Source organism: Mesoplodon mirus (genome assembly GCF_964341445.2).
Source record: "Mesoplodon mirus genome assembly, chromosome: 19".
Taxonomy (NCBI): domain Eukaryota; kingdom Metazoa; phylum Chordata; class Mammalia; order Artiodactyla; family Ziphiidae; genus Mesoplodon; species Mesoplodon mirus.
The window spans coordinates 28953602-28969546 of NC_138995.1; the positions used below are offsets into that span (position 1 = coordinate 28953602).

At 51.5% G+C, this 15945-nt stretch overlaps 1 protein-coding gene across 4 annotated transcripts in view; it reads left to right on the plus strand.

The window, feature by feature from the left end:
* Positions 1–15945, plus strand: part of GNAO1 (G protein subunit alpha o1) — a 171719-nt gene that overhangs the window by 104406 nt on the left and 51368 nt on the right. The window lies entirely within an intron of this gene.

Here is a 15945-nt window from a genome sequence, read left to right on the forward strand (position 1 = left end):
TCCCGCTTTTCCAGCTCTGTGGGCGCCCTCCCCTTTCTTGCCCAGCCCTCTGTCTTCCTTCCTTTCTCCTTCCTGCCACACTTCCCTGCCTGGTGCCACGACCAGCTGGTTCCCCTGATGACAACTGGCCAAGGAGAGGAAGGCAGCTCTCCTGGCCCAGGGCGGCTCTGTGGGTCGAGCTTTTGCAGGCCAGGTTGCCTGCTGGGGGCCTGGGCCGGTCTGGGGGCTCCACCGCTGTTCTCAGCGTCTGCAGTTGTGCACCTGAGTGGTGCAATACCTTGATTCCAGGATACCACCCTCCCCAGGACCACGTCCAAGAGTTCCCCTCTGCAGCAAGGAGCATGATGATAAGGTCTCAGCCTCTTGTATCTTCCTATATGGAACCACAGTGCACATCCTTGAAGTGAAGCTCTGTGTGTGGTAGGGCAAAGAGCACATATTCAGGAGTCAGGCCAAAGGTCTGACAAGGTCAAAACTGGATACTCCTTTTTTAGCTTTGTGACCTCAGGCAGGTTCCTTAAGTACCCTGAACCTCAGGTTCCTCCTCTGTAAAATGGAAATAATACTGGTGTATATCAGTCAGGATGCAAGCTTCCCTGCTGTAACAAAGACCCCCTAAATAACAGTGGCATAACTAAGATAGATATGCATTTCTCTCCTGCCTGAGCAACCCAGATGTGACACCAGTCAGGCCCTTCTGTCCTGTTGCTCTGTCACACTCAGGGTCTCTGCTTCCGTTCCAGGCCCAGGATGCTGCCCTTGCTACCCCTTCTAGCCAGCAGCACGGGAGAAAGGGAAGGGGATTGGCTTATAGAAGGCCTTGAGTGTCAGGTCAAGTATAGATGCTCATGGCCTGGACTGGGGATGTCTAAGTTGGGGGAAGAACCCCTGACCAGCAGTGCTCCACAGAGACTGCATGGTGGGCAGGAGAGTCGCGGTCCCCTCCCTGGAACTTGTTGCGTCATGTCGGTGTGCTTCAGATTTACTTCTTATCCAAGGCCCAGTGGGTCTCCCCTGGCCCAGGGCATCAGAATCTCAGACCCCCTCCCAGCAGCCACTCAGGGGCAAGCCTCCCTGCAGGATGATAGTCCCACCTTGCCCAGTGTTGTCCTCATACCTGGAGGCTCAGGCCCTGCCTGCTCCTCTTCCGACGATGCTTCCCTTCTTTGTGCGTCCTCATCCCTTGCAGTCTACAGCAGCCTTATTGGAGTTTAATCACAGCTTTCTTAGTGAGCCCTTTGCTGTGAACGTACAATTTTGTGCCAGAGGAATTGTTGACACTCTTCTAGGCCAGGATTCCTCAGACATTAGTCCCTCGATGTGATGCAGCAACACTCTCTTTTCTTGTTGAGTACGTCTGGGGACACAGGCTATATCTCCTCTTGGGGAACCACGGTGTGCATTACCGTATCCAAGGCACTCAGAGCCCTACAGAAAGGAAGCTTGTTGATGTGTGTCTCATGCAGAGTTTCCCAAACCTTTTTTTTTTTTTTTTTTTTTTGGAGTAACCCAATTAAGTTGTATAGCCGTTATATGGGACCTGCCGCTCTCGTCCAGGTCCTTCCTTTTACAGAAGGGGATGCTGAGGCACAGAGCAAGGAGAGGCTTGCACAGGATCATGCCGCAGGCCCAGCAGAGCTAGCACGAGAACCAGGTCTCCGTGGATTGGAGAAAAAAAGGGAGGATTTTTTTCCCCTTGGCTTCCTCTCTCCTGGCCTCGCAGGAGGCAAGAATCACACTCCCACATTCCAGTAACCGTTGGAGGTGTGCCTTCCCTGCTCCAGAGTCCCTGTCCCATGCCCCCCCGCCATAAGCATCTGGTCTCCCCGAGCAGTCGGAGGGCAGGGCCACTGCCTTCTGCTTCTCTTGCTTTTACAGGTGGGGGGATCAGCCTGGGACTAAGGGTAAAGTACAGAGATTGGGTCAGTGACCTCCTTTTTTATTTTTTGCCACACATGAGTTAGAGTGGATTCTGGGTTATCCCTCTGAGACTTTCACCCTGACTTGCACTCTGCATGCCTCCAGGAGTGCAGACAGGGGCAGCCCTGGGTGCTTCCATGTGATCTGATAACACCCCGTGCCCTGCACTGTTCTGAGCACTGTCCACATGTTAGCTCATTTACTCTCTTCTCTTGTCCCTTTCAGGGCACCCTGTTTCATGACAGGACCATGATTGATACAAAGACTCCATTATTGCCCTCATACTATAGATGGCAAAACCGAAGTTCAGAGAGAGAGAGGAAGTAATAAGCCCAAGGTCACACCACTGGGACTGGGTGCAAACCTAGGCAGTCTGACTCCAGACTTTTAACTAATCTAATGAGGGTGCTGACCCATGACCTCCACCTTGGCTTTCCCACCTAGAAAATCACTGGGAGCCACAGCCTGGGACCAGGCCCTGAGCTGTGTGCCGGGTAGATGAGTACCAGGAAACCAGGTACCTCGACTCTGAGGCCAGGCCGGGATCGCTAGCCTACTGGCAGATGAGGCCAATAAAGGCCTCGTCTACTCTGGAGAGGCTGATTCTGCCCCCTTGGCTGGCTGCTGGGGGCTTGCCAGCCACAGGGGTGAGTGAGTGGAAAGACTGCTCCAGGTGTCACCATCCGGAGCATGCCAGGAAGCAAGCCCCGAGCACACCTTGGGCTCCAAGTCCTAGACATTTCAAAGCTGGGCAGGGACAGGAGAATCAGGTCTAGCCTCTGTGAGGAGGCTGTTTCCTCCTGGGAGAACTTGGAGAGGTGGGAAAATGCAGCCCCCCCAGCCCTTCTCTTACCAGCCACCCAGCCAGATGGGGAGAACAGCCAGCATGGGGACTAGTCTTCCCTCACTGTGACTCTCTGGCACCTGGAGGGGCAGGAGCCCAGTGTGCCTAGGCCCCCCAGGAACTCAGCAGGGAGGGGCTGGGGTCTTTGTTAGATGAGGGTCCATCTTGAGCTGGAGGCGTGCCAGGCCTCAGCTCACGACAGAAGAACACTGATCCTTCACAGAAAAGCTGGGCTCTAGGCCCTGCCCCAGCTTACTCTGTGACCTCAGACAAGTCCCTTGTCCTACAGGGTCCTACAGAAAAACCAGCTGGCCTCTAGATCTCCCCTCCACCCCACCCCCCATCTCAGTTCTGTAACTTCTAAAAAGTTCTATAAATTCTCCTGGCAAAACTTAAATGCTAAGCTCGGGTGATTGCCAAGCACAAGGCTCTTCCCTTGAATCCAAAAGAGAAAGAATCCCCCGTGTTTCAAAGTCAGCGCAAGTTAAAGACCGACTTCTCTCGGGGAGGGAGTTGGTGTAAGGTGGCCGGCAGACTATTGTCAGCAGGGAACACAGCCCCCCATGGGCACCCAGGGCACGCAGCTTGGGGTTGGAGCCTGGGGCTGTAGATACGGGCACTGTCCCAGCCTTAGGGGTGCTCCAGTGTGGACTGGCACATGCAGGCCGCCAAGCCACAGGGACAAAGCCACTAAGGCAGAAAAACACTGTCAGGTGTTACTGTCACGGCATCTGTGTCAAGGGTAACCGTGTCGCAGGGCTGCAGGGGGAGATGAACATGAATGGCCGTGTGAAGCTGTCAGCTTCCCTCTGATCACTCTGGAAGGCTCCCTGGGTGGCAGGCAGGGGAAGGTGATTTCAGGAGCCGTTTACGTGACGAGAATGAGATGGCAGAGCAGACGGAGCAGGTTCAGGGTGGGGGCATGAGGCCAGGGATGCCTTTGGGCATCATCACAAACGTGCACACATTTTCATTGACTGACCCGTGCCCTAAGCCCAGAGCATGTGGGCCAGCATCCCACAGCAGCGTCAGGGCACCTGGAGTGCCGAGCAGTGGGAACTGCTGCTCCTGAGTGGGTAAGCCCCAGGCAGTTGCAACGGTCGCCTCTCCTGCCCCCCCATAGTCTGCTGCCCGCAGCAACCCGTGTGAGCTCTTACAAGTGCACGTCTAACCCCCTACTTAGAAGCCCTCAGCAGAAACCTCGGCCCTCAGGTAGAGCCCTGCCCGCCGTGGGTCTCTGCTCCTGCCACAGCATCTGCTTCTGATTCAGGGCTTTTGTGTGAGCCACGGCCTCTGCAGGAGGCATTCTCCACCCCTGTTCCCCCCACAGAACTGGGCTCTATTGTCACCTCCTCTGTGAAGCCTCTCCCACACCCCCAGACCAGGCCAGGCCTTTTGTCCTGACACTCTCAGATCCCTGGGAGCTTACTTCAGGGCCTTGTCATGTTTGTAACTGTATGTGTGTATGAATATTCCCTCAATGTCTGTACCCCTGCTAGACCGTAAGGGGAAGGGGCAGGGCCTATCTGACTCCAACTGGAATCAGTGCTGAGCACCCAGCACGGTGCCTGACCCAGAGGGAAGGGGATGCTCAGCTAAACTCTGATCCATGGCCACGGTGTGCCGAGTTGTCTGCTGGGCTCAGAATGTACATATCTCTGGCCCAACCATCCACAACTGAGAGCTCCCTCCTGCTATTGTTGCTGTTCAGGAAACAGCCACTGGCAGGCTCTGCCCTGCCCAGCCTCTCAGCCTACAGGTCTGGCTACCCCTCTGGTGCTCTAGCCTCGAGAAGCAGCCACCATGGAGCCCAGCAGCCCTGTGGATGCCTCTGCACCGTGAGGCCTGTGGGCCTGGCAGAGACAGGGGCTCAGACATCTCGCCAGGCTCTTTCCGTTTCCCCAGGCCTTGGCCTGAGAAGAATCTGGTGACAGTATGAATTCTGGGTTTCAGGCCCAGCTTTGTTTGTAGCTCACTGTGTGATCCTTTGAAAACCCCAGAATACGTGCTCGTACTGGATCTCTTGGTCAGCTGACTGTGTAGATGCTGAGGTCCAGGGGAACACAGCGTCCTCAGATATGCAGGGAGATGGCTTCCCGTGGGTGTAGCAGAGAGAGTCACTAAAAGAACCAGCCAGAATAACTTTGAGAAGTGCAGCCCACTGACTTGGACTCCCTACAGCACTCACAGGCCCTGAGTTGGGATTTCAACACCCACCCCACCCCCCAGAAGATGAGGTGAGAGGATGGAGACTGTGCTTCCTCTGTGGGAGCCAGAAGGCCCTGGTGGCCCTCAGACTCCGTGCCCATCGTTGTCCTAGGCCTGGACATTCTCTTCAGCGTTTTCGGGGCACCTGGTAAGTGCCAGGCTGGCAACGGACAAGCCCTCACAACCCATGCGCATGAGGAGCTCACAGACTTGTCTCCCGGTCCCGTACTGAGCGGTGCTCAGGCTCACACTCTGCAGCCAGCCTGCCCCCGGCTGAGCCCGATGCTGCTTTCTGTCAGAGGTGTGACCTGGGGGAAGTTACCGATCTGCTCTGTGCTTCTTTTTTTTAATCTGTAAAATTGGGATAGTAACGGTTCTTTATCTCATGCTTGGGACAATGTAAAGGGCTTGAACAGTGCCTAACGCACGAGTATGCGTGAGCTCTTTGTATTAGTCGGCTTGGGTTGCCGTAACTAAACATGGACTGGATAGATTAAACAACAGAAATTTATTTTCTCACAGTTCTGGAGGCAGGAAGCCCACTATCGAGGTTCTGGCTCAAATAGTTTCTGGTGGGAGCTCTCCTCCTGGCTTGCCGATGGCCACCTTCTTACTGCGTCCCCACCTGGCCTTCCCTAGGCACGTGACTGCAGAGAGGGGGAGGAAGAGCCCTGTGAGGTCTCTAATAAGGATGTCAATGCTGTCAGATCAGGGCCCCACCCGTATAATCTCACTTAACCTTAATTACCTCCTTACTCCAAGTGCAGCCACACTGGGGTTGGGGCTTCAACCTGCGAATTTTTCGCCAACACGTACATTCCATCTAGAACACTCTTACTGAGAGGATTTAGCCTTTATGATCTACTACCCTGATTTGGCCCTTGGTAGTGAACTTGCCTGGCATGTATGAGGCCTCTACCAATTACACAGCTCTGTGATGAGCCCCTGTGAGGACAGGCACCCTTTGTTTTCCAGCTCTGAGCCCTGGGTTTGGCGCAAAAGTAAATCCCTTTTACTTCTGCATCTTTTTTGAACTCTGGACCTCCCACCTGTGGGGCAGGCATAACTGGTGTCTACACTTGGGGAAACTGAGGCTCAGAGAATTCGACTGGCCCACAGTCAAGCAGCTAGTCAGTGGCAGGTCTGTTCTTGGGCCCAGATATCTCAGAACCTGGCCCATTGCCCTTTCTACCACTGGTATGACCCCCTGTGAGATCAGAGTCAAAAATCAGATTGTGGAGAACCAGAATGAGTTTGGATCCTGTACTGTAGAGCCATCTTGTTCATAGGCCATCTCCCAGGCCTGAGTTTTCTCAGCTACTGAATGGAAACCACACCCCTTGCCCTAGTACTGTGTAGGAAGGGGAGCAGGGTCACACATGCGAGAGGTGATACCTACTGGAAGCTGGCTCTGTGCAACTTCCCCTGGAACAAGGCCCCTCTTCAGGCAGGACACAAAGGGCAGGCACCCCAAAAAGAAACCCCATACGCACTAGCAGTCACTCCCCATTCCCCCCCACCCTCAGCCCCTGGCAACCCCAATCTACTTTCTGTCCTTGTGGATTTGCCTGTTCTGGACATTTAATACGAATGAAATTATACAATATGTACTCTTCTGTGTCTGGCTTCTTTCATCCGGTGTAATGTTTGCAAGGCTCATCCAGGTTGTAGCCGAATAGTATTCCATTGTATTGGAATTTGGAAACACCAGACTTTGTTCATGCATTCATCAGTTGATGGACTTTGGGTTGTTCCCACTTTTTGGCTACCCTAGTAATAATGCTGCTGTGAACATTCATGCATAGGTTTTTGTGTGGACTCATGTTTTTGTTTCTCTTGGGTGTATACCTAGGAGTGGAACTCAGGGGTCATATTCTAAGTCTGTTTTAACTTTCTGAGGAAGTATCCACCTGTTTTCCAAAGCGGCTGTACCATTTTACATTACTATAAGCAAAATAGGAGTGTTCCAGTTTCTCCACATTCTCGCTTACATTTGTTATTGTCCATCTTTTTTATTATAGCCATCCTAGTGGTATCTCAGCATGGTTTTAATTTGTGTTTCCCTAATGACTAAGGATGTTGAGCATCTTTTCATATGTTATTAACTATCTGTATGTCTTCCTTGGAGAATTGTCTGTTCAGAACCTTTGCCCACTTTTTAATTGGGTCATTTGTCTTACTATTGAGTCGTAAGAGTTCTTTATACATTCTGGACACCGGTCCTGTATAGACATATGATTTGAAAATGTTTTTCTCCCCTTCTGTGGGTTACCTTTCCCCTTCCTGGATAGTGTCCCTTGAAGTCTCACCCACTTCTTCCCCTGCCGCCTTACTTGGGCCTCCTTCTTTTCTGGTCCTACTCATCTTTCTTACCAGCTCTCCCCTGGGGACTTGCACCCTCCTGGAGCTACAGGAGCTGGCTCTTTCTTGCTTCGTGGACAACATTCCCAACAGGTTCTTGCCCAGCCAGCAGCCTGAACTGCACCCAGACTGCGGTTGCCCTGGGTTTGGGGGCTCTGAGTCTGTGTGATGAGCTGTGCCCACAGCCCCATGGGCCGAGTGTGGCAGAGTGGAGAGGTGACCACCATACACTGATCATCCACTCAGCCCTCGATGCTCTGCACGTGCTCTCCCATCACATTCCCAGAACAGTCTCGAAAGATGCTAGTATTTTGTCTTTCCTGGGTATAAAATGGAGCCAGGATTTGCTGTCCGGGGTGTCAGAGTGCACAGCATGTATATGGCTCACAGGCAACAAGTTTGCCTCTGCTATCTTATTTGGTAAATGTCTATTCTGGGAGGAGCCCAGTGTTGCTCAAAAATTCTGGAGAATGTATTGGTACCTCCCTAGGACTAAGTTCCAGGATAGTAGCAACGGAATTCCCTTGACATTCCAGAAAACGCCTGACCTCACCTGGTGTAACAAACAACCCCCAAATCTCAGCGGTTCAGCACAGTAAAGGAATGTTTCTTGTTCACATCACAGTCTGATGTGAAAGGTGAGGGGTGCTCTGGCCCATGCAGCCAGGAGGCAGCTCCCCTCTGCTCTGTGGCTTTGCCAGCCCCTCAGCCTCAGGGTCTTCTGCTGGACTCCTGACATCAGGCCAGCAGACAGGGAAAGGAAATGCATGGAAGGTTGTAAGGAAAGTTTAGGGAGGGCCAGGCCACATTCCATTGGCCAGAATTTGGTCACTTGGTCATACCCAACTGCAAGGGGGTCTGGAAAATGTCTAGCTGTGACCTCAGGAAGAAAAGTCAAAATGCTGTCATTGCAGGAAGGCAGTGCCTGGCACAAGGCACAGGTGGGAATTTTAGCCAAATTGCCTCCTGCTCCTTGAAGCCCCACCTCAAGCGTGGCGAGAGGTCCATGTTCGTGGCTCCTCCGGGCCTGTTTGTCCCCTGCTCCTCCTGGGGACCCAGCGAAGTTGTGGGGGCTGAGCAGTGAAAGAACATCGCTGCTCTGTGACATGATGGAGCAAACCTGAGGTCACTTGCTGGTGGCAGCTGTGGCAGAGCCTCCCTGCCCCCCATCTCCTCTGTCCCAGCTCTGTGAAGATGGACCGCCTTCTGACGCTGATATGCGTGATGGCCCTGGAACTTTGATTCCAGGTGCTGTGTTCTAGGAGCTTCTGTGTTATGTCATTGTTTCTCTAGCCTGACGCACATAACTTTGGTTGTTGTGAGATACATGTATTTTTGGCTGCGTTGGGTCTTTGTTGCTGTGTGCAGGCTTCCTCTAGTTGCAGCGAGCGGGGGCTACTCTTCGTTGCGGTGCACGGCCTTCTCGTCACAGTGGCTTCTCTTGTTGCAGAGCACGGGCTCTAGAGCGCAGGCTCAGTAGTTGTGGCACACGGGCTTAGTTGCTCCGCGGCATGTGGGATCTTCCCGGACCAGGGCTTGAAACCCTGTCCCCTGCATTGGCAGGTGGATTCTTAACCATTGTGCCACCAGGGAAGCCCTAAACCTTTTTTTTTTTTTTAATTTGTTACATGTCTATTGTAATGCGTGTTAGAAAAAAAACCACTTAACACATCAAACTCATAATTTCACCTAAATTACCATTTACGATGAGGCTAATTTCAGGGCTCTATTGATATGGAAGAAAAAGTGACCCCTGAATGACTGAGCTTGGGAACATGGCATCGGGTGAAAAGGCTCAGATGCTAGACTGCCTTAAGGAACCGTGGTTCCAGTGCTTGCCGGCTGTGTGACCACACTGCACCGACTCTCCTCCTCAGTAGCCTGTTCCCATAATGTAGATAGAGCGTAGGGTGGTTCGGGTGTCAGGTGACGGACGGCAGTATCTGGCACATGCCATGTGCTCGGTGCACGTTAGTTACTAGGAGACACGGCGTCCTGTCATTTAACTGTGCCAGCAATCCTGTGGTGGGTGTTACTACTGCCATTTTATAGATGAGCGAAGAAAGGTTAAGTCACCTGCCCAACTGGTAGCAGGGCCAGGCCCCCGGTGTGCCTGACTTTCAGGCTGGGCTCTGCCAGGGGAGTCCTGTTGCAGTCCTGGCTCTGGCACTAACTTAGGAGGCCAAGTTAGGCAGGCCCCATCCTCCTCTGAGCCTGCTACATGCATGGGGCAGGGGGTCAGCTTAGTGGTTTGTGTAGGACCAGGCTTGCAGAGCGTAGGGGCTGGTATTCTCACTTCAACCACAGCAGACACCTTTGCTTAAAACAAAAATAAAAACAGAACTGGACCGGATGTGTTCTAGATGCCCACAAACTTTGCCCCTCCCCAACCCCTTGCCTGGCTGTGGATTCTTGCTGCCATCTCTCTCCATAACACCTGGGTGCTTTATTGTGACCAACTTAACTTCAAACTTAACCCAAGTATAGACCATCATTTGTCTGCCTAATTATCTGTTGATGGACATTTAAGTTATTTCCCTTCTAGTGCTAATATATATAATACTGCTAGAACACTGATGTACAGGTTTTTGTGTAGACACATATTTTTAATTCTCTGGGTATATACCTAGGAGTGGAACTGCTAGGTCATATGGTAAGGGTATGTTAACTTTATAAGAAAGTTCCAAACTGCTTTCCAAAGTGGTTGTACTATTTAAAACTCCACCAGCAGTGTGTGAAAGAGTTCCTGTTGTCCTGCACTGTCAACGACACTTGGAATTGTCAGTCCTTTATATTTTAGCTGTTCTAGTTCGTATGTAGTAGTATTTCACTGTGCTTTTTAATTTGCATTTCCCTGATGACTAATGATATTTGCACCATTCTGGTCATTTGTGTATCTTCTTTTGTAAAGTATCTGTTCACACCTTTTTATTCTTCCCTTTTAGTGGGTTGTTAGTCTTCTTATTAATGAGTTGTAAGAGTTTTTAAAAAATATATCCTGGGGCTTCCCTGGTGGCGCAGTGGTTGAGAATCTGCCTGCCGATGCAGGGGACACGAGCTCGTGCCCTGGTCCAGGAAGATCCCACATGCCACGGAGCGGCTGAGCCTGCGCGTCCGGAGCCTGTGCTCCGCAACGGGAGAGGCCACAACAGTGAGAGGCCCGCGTACCAGAAAAAAAAAAAAAGATGCAGACCTACTAGAGAATGGACTTGAGGATACGGGGAGGGGGAAGGGTAAGCTGGGACAAAGTGAGAGAGTGGCATGGACATGTATACGCTACCTTCCTTCTTTATGTTGAAAGCTCCACCCTCCTCCCAGTTACTCAGGCCGAAAACCTCGAACTCCTCCCTCCCCTCCTGTGTCCCACTTCTTTTTCCAGAATGGCTCTTGCACCAGCCCCTTCCTCTCTCTACCCAGGCCTCTGCCCCGGCTCAGGCCTCCTTCCTTCTGCAGTGCTTTTGGAAAAGCTCCTTAGCAAGATGGTCTGCCTGCCTTCGGCCTCCCCCATCTTCCATCCTGCGTTGCCAAAGGCGTCCTTTCTGAATCAGAACCCTGCGGCCCCGGGGTGGATGTTTGGCGGAGACCACTTCGTAAGGGCAGGGCTCGGCTGTCACTGGCTTCTCTGGTTATAAATAACAGGCTCTATTCTTAGGCCACCAGTAGTTAGTTCTCGTCCCCTACTGTGCAGAGCCTCCATCAAGGACATTAGCGTCCTTACTGGAGACAGGCCATTCCTTGGCCTTTGGCAGGACCCATTCCTTTGATACGTGATCAGAAAATTCAATTATAAAACCAGTTACTGATTTCCTGAGCTTTAGAAGGAAGACATGAAAGTTTGATTAAGTTTGAATTCCTGTTTGGCTGATTGCCAGCCAAGGCCAAATGGGCTTGTGGGAAGTTTTTTTGTTGATTGTGTTTTGTTTTGTGGCTGCGCTCATGGGAAGAGGGGGCACACTGGTTTTGTGTTGTGGGGTTTTTACCACCCCTCCAACTTGCTGAATGGCTTTTCCCCTGTTGTGATGCATGAGATGTAAATCCCCCCAAAGACCCGTTGCCAGGGTGACAGGCTCTGGAATTGAGCTCAGCTAAACAACGTCCTTCAGCTTTGAAGGTTGAAGCATTTGTTTCCCAAGCAGAGTCGGGTTATAGTGGCCCTCCACAAGGCTGCGTTCAGGGCCACCTGAACGAACAGGGACACAGAAGGGGCTCTCTCACTGGTCACTTTGGAGTAGCTTCAGCAGTGTGGCTGGGCTCTGACTGCTTCCAGCCTAGGGAACACACAGAGGCCAAGGATCAAGGGGTCAAAAGACTGGAGCCCCTGAGTGCTTCTGCCCAGGTGGTCCTCTCTCCCCAGAACCTGCAGCGCTGGCCGGCAGTGACAAGCTGCTGGGCCCCGACAGCCAGGGCCTCGGGCGGGAGGGGATTGGAGAGCAGACCTTTGTCTCTGGCCAGAGCGCCTTGCTTTCTCAGGTACTTCTGGGAAACTGAACAAAGCCTGTGACGGGAGCTGACAGGGGCTCTAGGTCAGAGTCTGAGTTGGTTCCAGAAGCCAGGTTCCTTCCCTAGGAATAAAATGAGAGGATTCCAGTTGTTTGGAAGCTGTAGCCATCCCAGAACTCTTCCTATGGGAGGCATATTATCCAAGAGTGGGGATGAGGCCCCACTCAAAAGCATCTCCCCCGTGCCTAAAGTGCCCCAATTAGACATGGAGCCTTCTGGATTTTAAAAGCCTTTAAGTCTCTAGGAGTCCTGGTAAAGTACTAATACCCCTGGAGGGAAAAGCATCTACCAGTGGGGACTAGCCATCAGCTAACTGAGAAAATGGCCCTCTGGGAGTAGGATGTGGGATTCCCTGTGCCCAGAGTAGGGTCAGATGAACTCCACCTGCCTTTCAGCTCAGTCAAGGCTAGACCCAAAAGTGACCCCTCAGACTAGAAAATACTTGCACCTCTGACATCTGCGTGGTGCTCCACACCTCACAAAGCACTCACACCCCGCCCTCGGCCACACAGCAGCCTCACCGGCCAGCTACCACTACCCCCAGTCGGACGAGGTAGCCGGGGCTCAGAGGGGTCAAATGCCTGGTCCAGTGCCACACTGCCGGTGAATGCAGATTCTGGACTTGGCCCTGGGACTTCTGAGTCCAGCCCAAGCCTGTTCCTCTGCACTCACAGCTTCCAACTGCATTGAGGCCACGGACACAGTGCACCTGCTTTGTTCAATTGGCTTGTTTTGTGTGTGTGTGTATGTTTTTATAAGGTGAGAATTTTTTGTAAGGCTTGAATTTGGGTTCTTTTCTCTTTCTCTCTCTTTTTTTTTTTTTTTTTTTTTTTTTAATGAAACTGTTACAGCTTCCTGGTGGAGTTGTAATTAGGAAATTCTGGAGTAGTCAGCCAGGCAGAATTGACAAATAACCAGGCAGTGCTGGATAGAGTACTCTCCCCTCCTTTGAAATTCAGGAAGTTGTGAAGGTGGGAAAATTTTGTGCAGCTGGGCTGGGCCAGAGAGAATGGACTCCCTCCTTTATGTAGAACTAGACAACAACAAAAACATTAGTTATCTTTGTGTAGCATGATTTTTTTTTTATATGTGCAGACATGAGGTATTATGGGAAGGGTAGGGGGAGCAGGTGAGGGAGGAACCCAGGTTGGGGTCTAGGCTTTGACAGGAAGGGATTGGCACCCCAGATGGGGGAAGGGTTCTTGAACAGGTACCTGGATAGACCCTACAATCACCCCCACTCCACTTGTACTTCTGAGTGACAGTGATGACAACCCGGCTGTAACAACTACCCCATGTAAGGAGCACACTCAGGCAGGCCCTGCGCCAGACACTGTTGTTTATGATGTTCTTCATTTTCATTCTTCATTTTAATAGTGACATGTTTATTTTAATATGAATCCAAAAAGTATGTAGCCCATCTAGCTCATGATTGCCCAGATATTAGAGTAAGGCCAGTGTAGGGGCTTAACTTTTTAAAAAAGTGAGTCAAGTAAAAGAAACATTATACACATAAGGCCAGGGGTATTACACAGAACGGGCAGAAATTACGAAAGCAGGACAGAAAGGACTGAAGTTTGGGAAAGCTTGCCTTAGCCATATGAGCTAGGTAAGTAATATGGTTATGCTCATTTTACAGACAGGAGACTGAGGCTGAGAAAGGTTGAGTGACTTGCCCACAGTCACACAGCTGATAGGTGGTAGAGCCAGGACCAAGACCCAGGCCTGCCCGACTCCAAAGGCAGATGAGCAGCCCCAGCGAGGCTCAGAGCTCAGAGCCCATAGCCCAGGTGAACAACCTCATCTTCATGCTCCAGATGAAGGGCCCAGTGCTGGCCTGCCGGCCAGCCTTCCTGAAGCTGTCCACTGGGGAAAGAAGGCTTTTCCAGCTCCTCACTGAAGGGTTGATGGAGGTGAATCCCACTCTAGGGAGGGGGGCTCTGGGCTTGCTTTCTCTAATCAGCCGCGTCTAATTCCCTCAAATAAAAGGCTTTTCAGAAAGCGCCTGGCAGAGCTGCGATGCCCAGGATTCTCTGTGCGGAGGCCCCGGCCCAGCTCCACCCACCCCCAGGGCCCTCCTGGTCTCCCTTCCTTTCTTCCCTGGCCTCTCCCAGCCCTTCCTTTTCTTCTTCCTTTCTTGTCTCTGAATCACTTTTTCCAATAAGCTGTCAACTCAGTATATCAAGTAACTCCCTGAATGATTTCTGAAAGACTCCTTCTGGGGACTGAAACCTCAGAGTTGGAAACACATTTATATTTATGTGGGGCTGAGATTTCAGAGCAGTATTAAATTTGCATGGGGAGCTGACAGAGTAACCTCTTCCACACAGTATAGACGGTGAGGAAACGCATCTTCAGCAGGATAGAAATAGTCAAACAAGCAACTTTTCCAGGCCTATTACTCTACTGGGAGAAATCAGCCCAGTTTACCTAGGCATGGGGGAGCAGCAGTCAGACAATCAGAGCAAATCTTGTGGCTTAGAAACCATTTGGGTCCCTGTGTTTTATAGTTGGCTGGATACCTAACCACGGATTCTGGGGCTGCAACCCCAGAAATAAAAGGCAGTTGGTGCGTGCACGCATGTACACACTTGTGTATTTGGCTGTGTAGTTTGTGTGTGTTTGACCATGTGCCTTCTCTAAGGAAAGGGCCTGTAGCTTTTGTCAGCTCTCAAAGGGGCCTCCTACAATCCTAAAAAGGTTACACTAAAGGCCTACTATGTGCCAGCCATATAAGCTGCTAGCTGAGGCCTCTGAGGAGAGTAATTCTCACTGAACTTAGACTTTAGAGGTGAGAAACGAACAAATAAACAAGAAAAGCCAGATAGTGGTCAAGCAGTGCAGAGGATTTAAATAAGCAGATTCCATGAAAGGGTGGCTGCTTGAAGTCAAGGTGGTAACCAGCCAGCTTCCTGCAGCAGCTCACACTGTGGCCGACCGTGTGACATAGCCACAGCTGACATCTACTGACAGCTCACCATGTGCCAGGCTCTGTCCTAAAGGGCTTATATTATTTCCTTTAAGCATCCCAGCACCCTGAGAAGTTGGGACTGTTTCACAGATTCAGGTGGTAAGGCTTGGCGAGGTCACACAGACGGCTAGTGAGAGAGCCAGACCTAAATCTAGGGTTGCCCACGTCCAAATGCCTCACTGGGTAAAACGCTTCCCTCTCCAGACCTCATTTTTCTCATCTGTAAAAATGGGATGCTTCTATACTCAGCAGCTTATCCCTGAGAAGCAAAGAGAATAGTTTTTAAAATATAAACTTTTTTTTTTTTTTGCGGTACGCGGGGGCCTCTAACTGTTGTGGCCTCTCCCGTTGCGGAGCACAGGCTCCGGATGCGCAGGCTCAGCGGCCATGGCTCACAGGCCCAGCCGCTCCGCGGCATGTGGGATCTTCCCGGACCGGGGCATGAACCCGTGTCCCCTGCATCGGCAGGCGGACTCTCAACCACTGCGCCACCAGGGAAGCCCAAAATATAAACTTTTATACAGATAGGTGTGAAGGAGCCCCAGGTGGAGCTGATGGTGTGTCTGTGGTCCCACAGAGGTTCCCGAGTTTTCTCAGACCCCTTCAGGGCTTCCAGGGGAACCACCAATGTGAGAAATTTTACCTAAACCTCATTTTACTAATTGGAGAGTTTGCCTTGTCTCCCACTCTCCTGTCAGAGTTCCAGGGAACAACAGCTTTAGTTCCAGAAGCCTGGCACTCGCGGCCACTGGTGCCTGAGGTGGTGGTTCTCACCACCTGCTCGTTGCCAAGTGGCCACAGGCTCACATCTCTCAGCCAGTGCCAGGCCTCGTTCCTCAGACCTTTGGGAGCTCCAACGTTAGCCTGTGTGGCTAGTGTGGCCAATGTGAACACAGGCTGACTGATGCTGACAGTGGTTGATGCTTAGACTTAGGCTGACAGCATCAGATAGCTACAGTGGTCTAGAAAACGGAGCCTGGGCCACTTTAGCCCTTACCGTTGATTGAGGGTTTTTGATGTCACCCCTCTGAGAGTATTAATGGAAGGGGTAACACACTTCATTAAGTACCTTGGGGTGACTTGGATGTGCTTTTAAAGGTCAAGGCTCTTACAGAAGGGGTGTGGTAGAGCCAAGAGCACA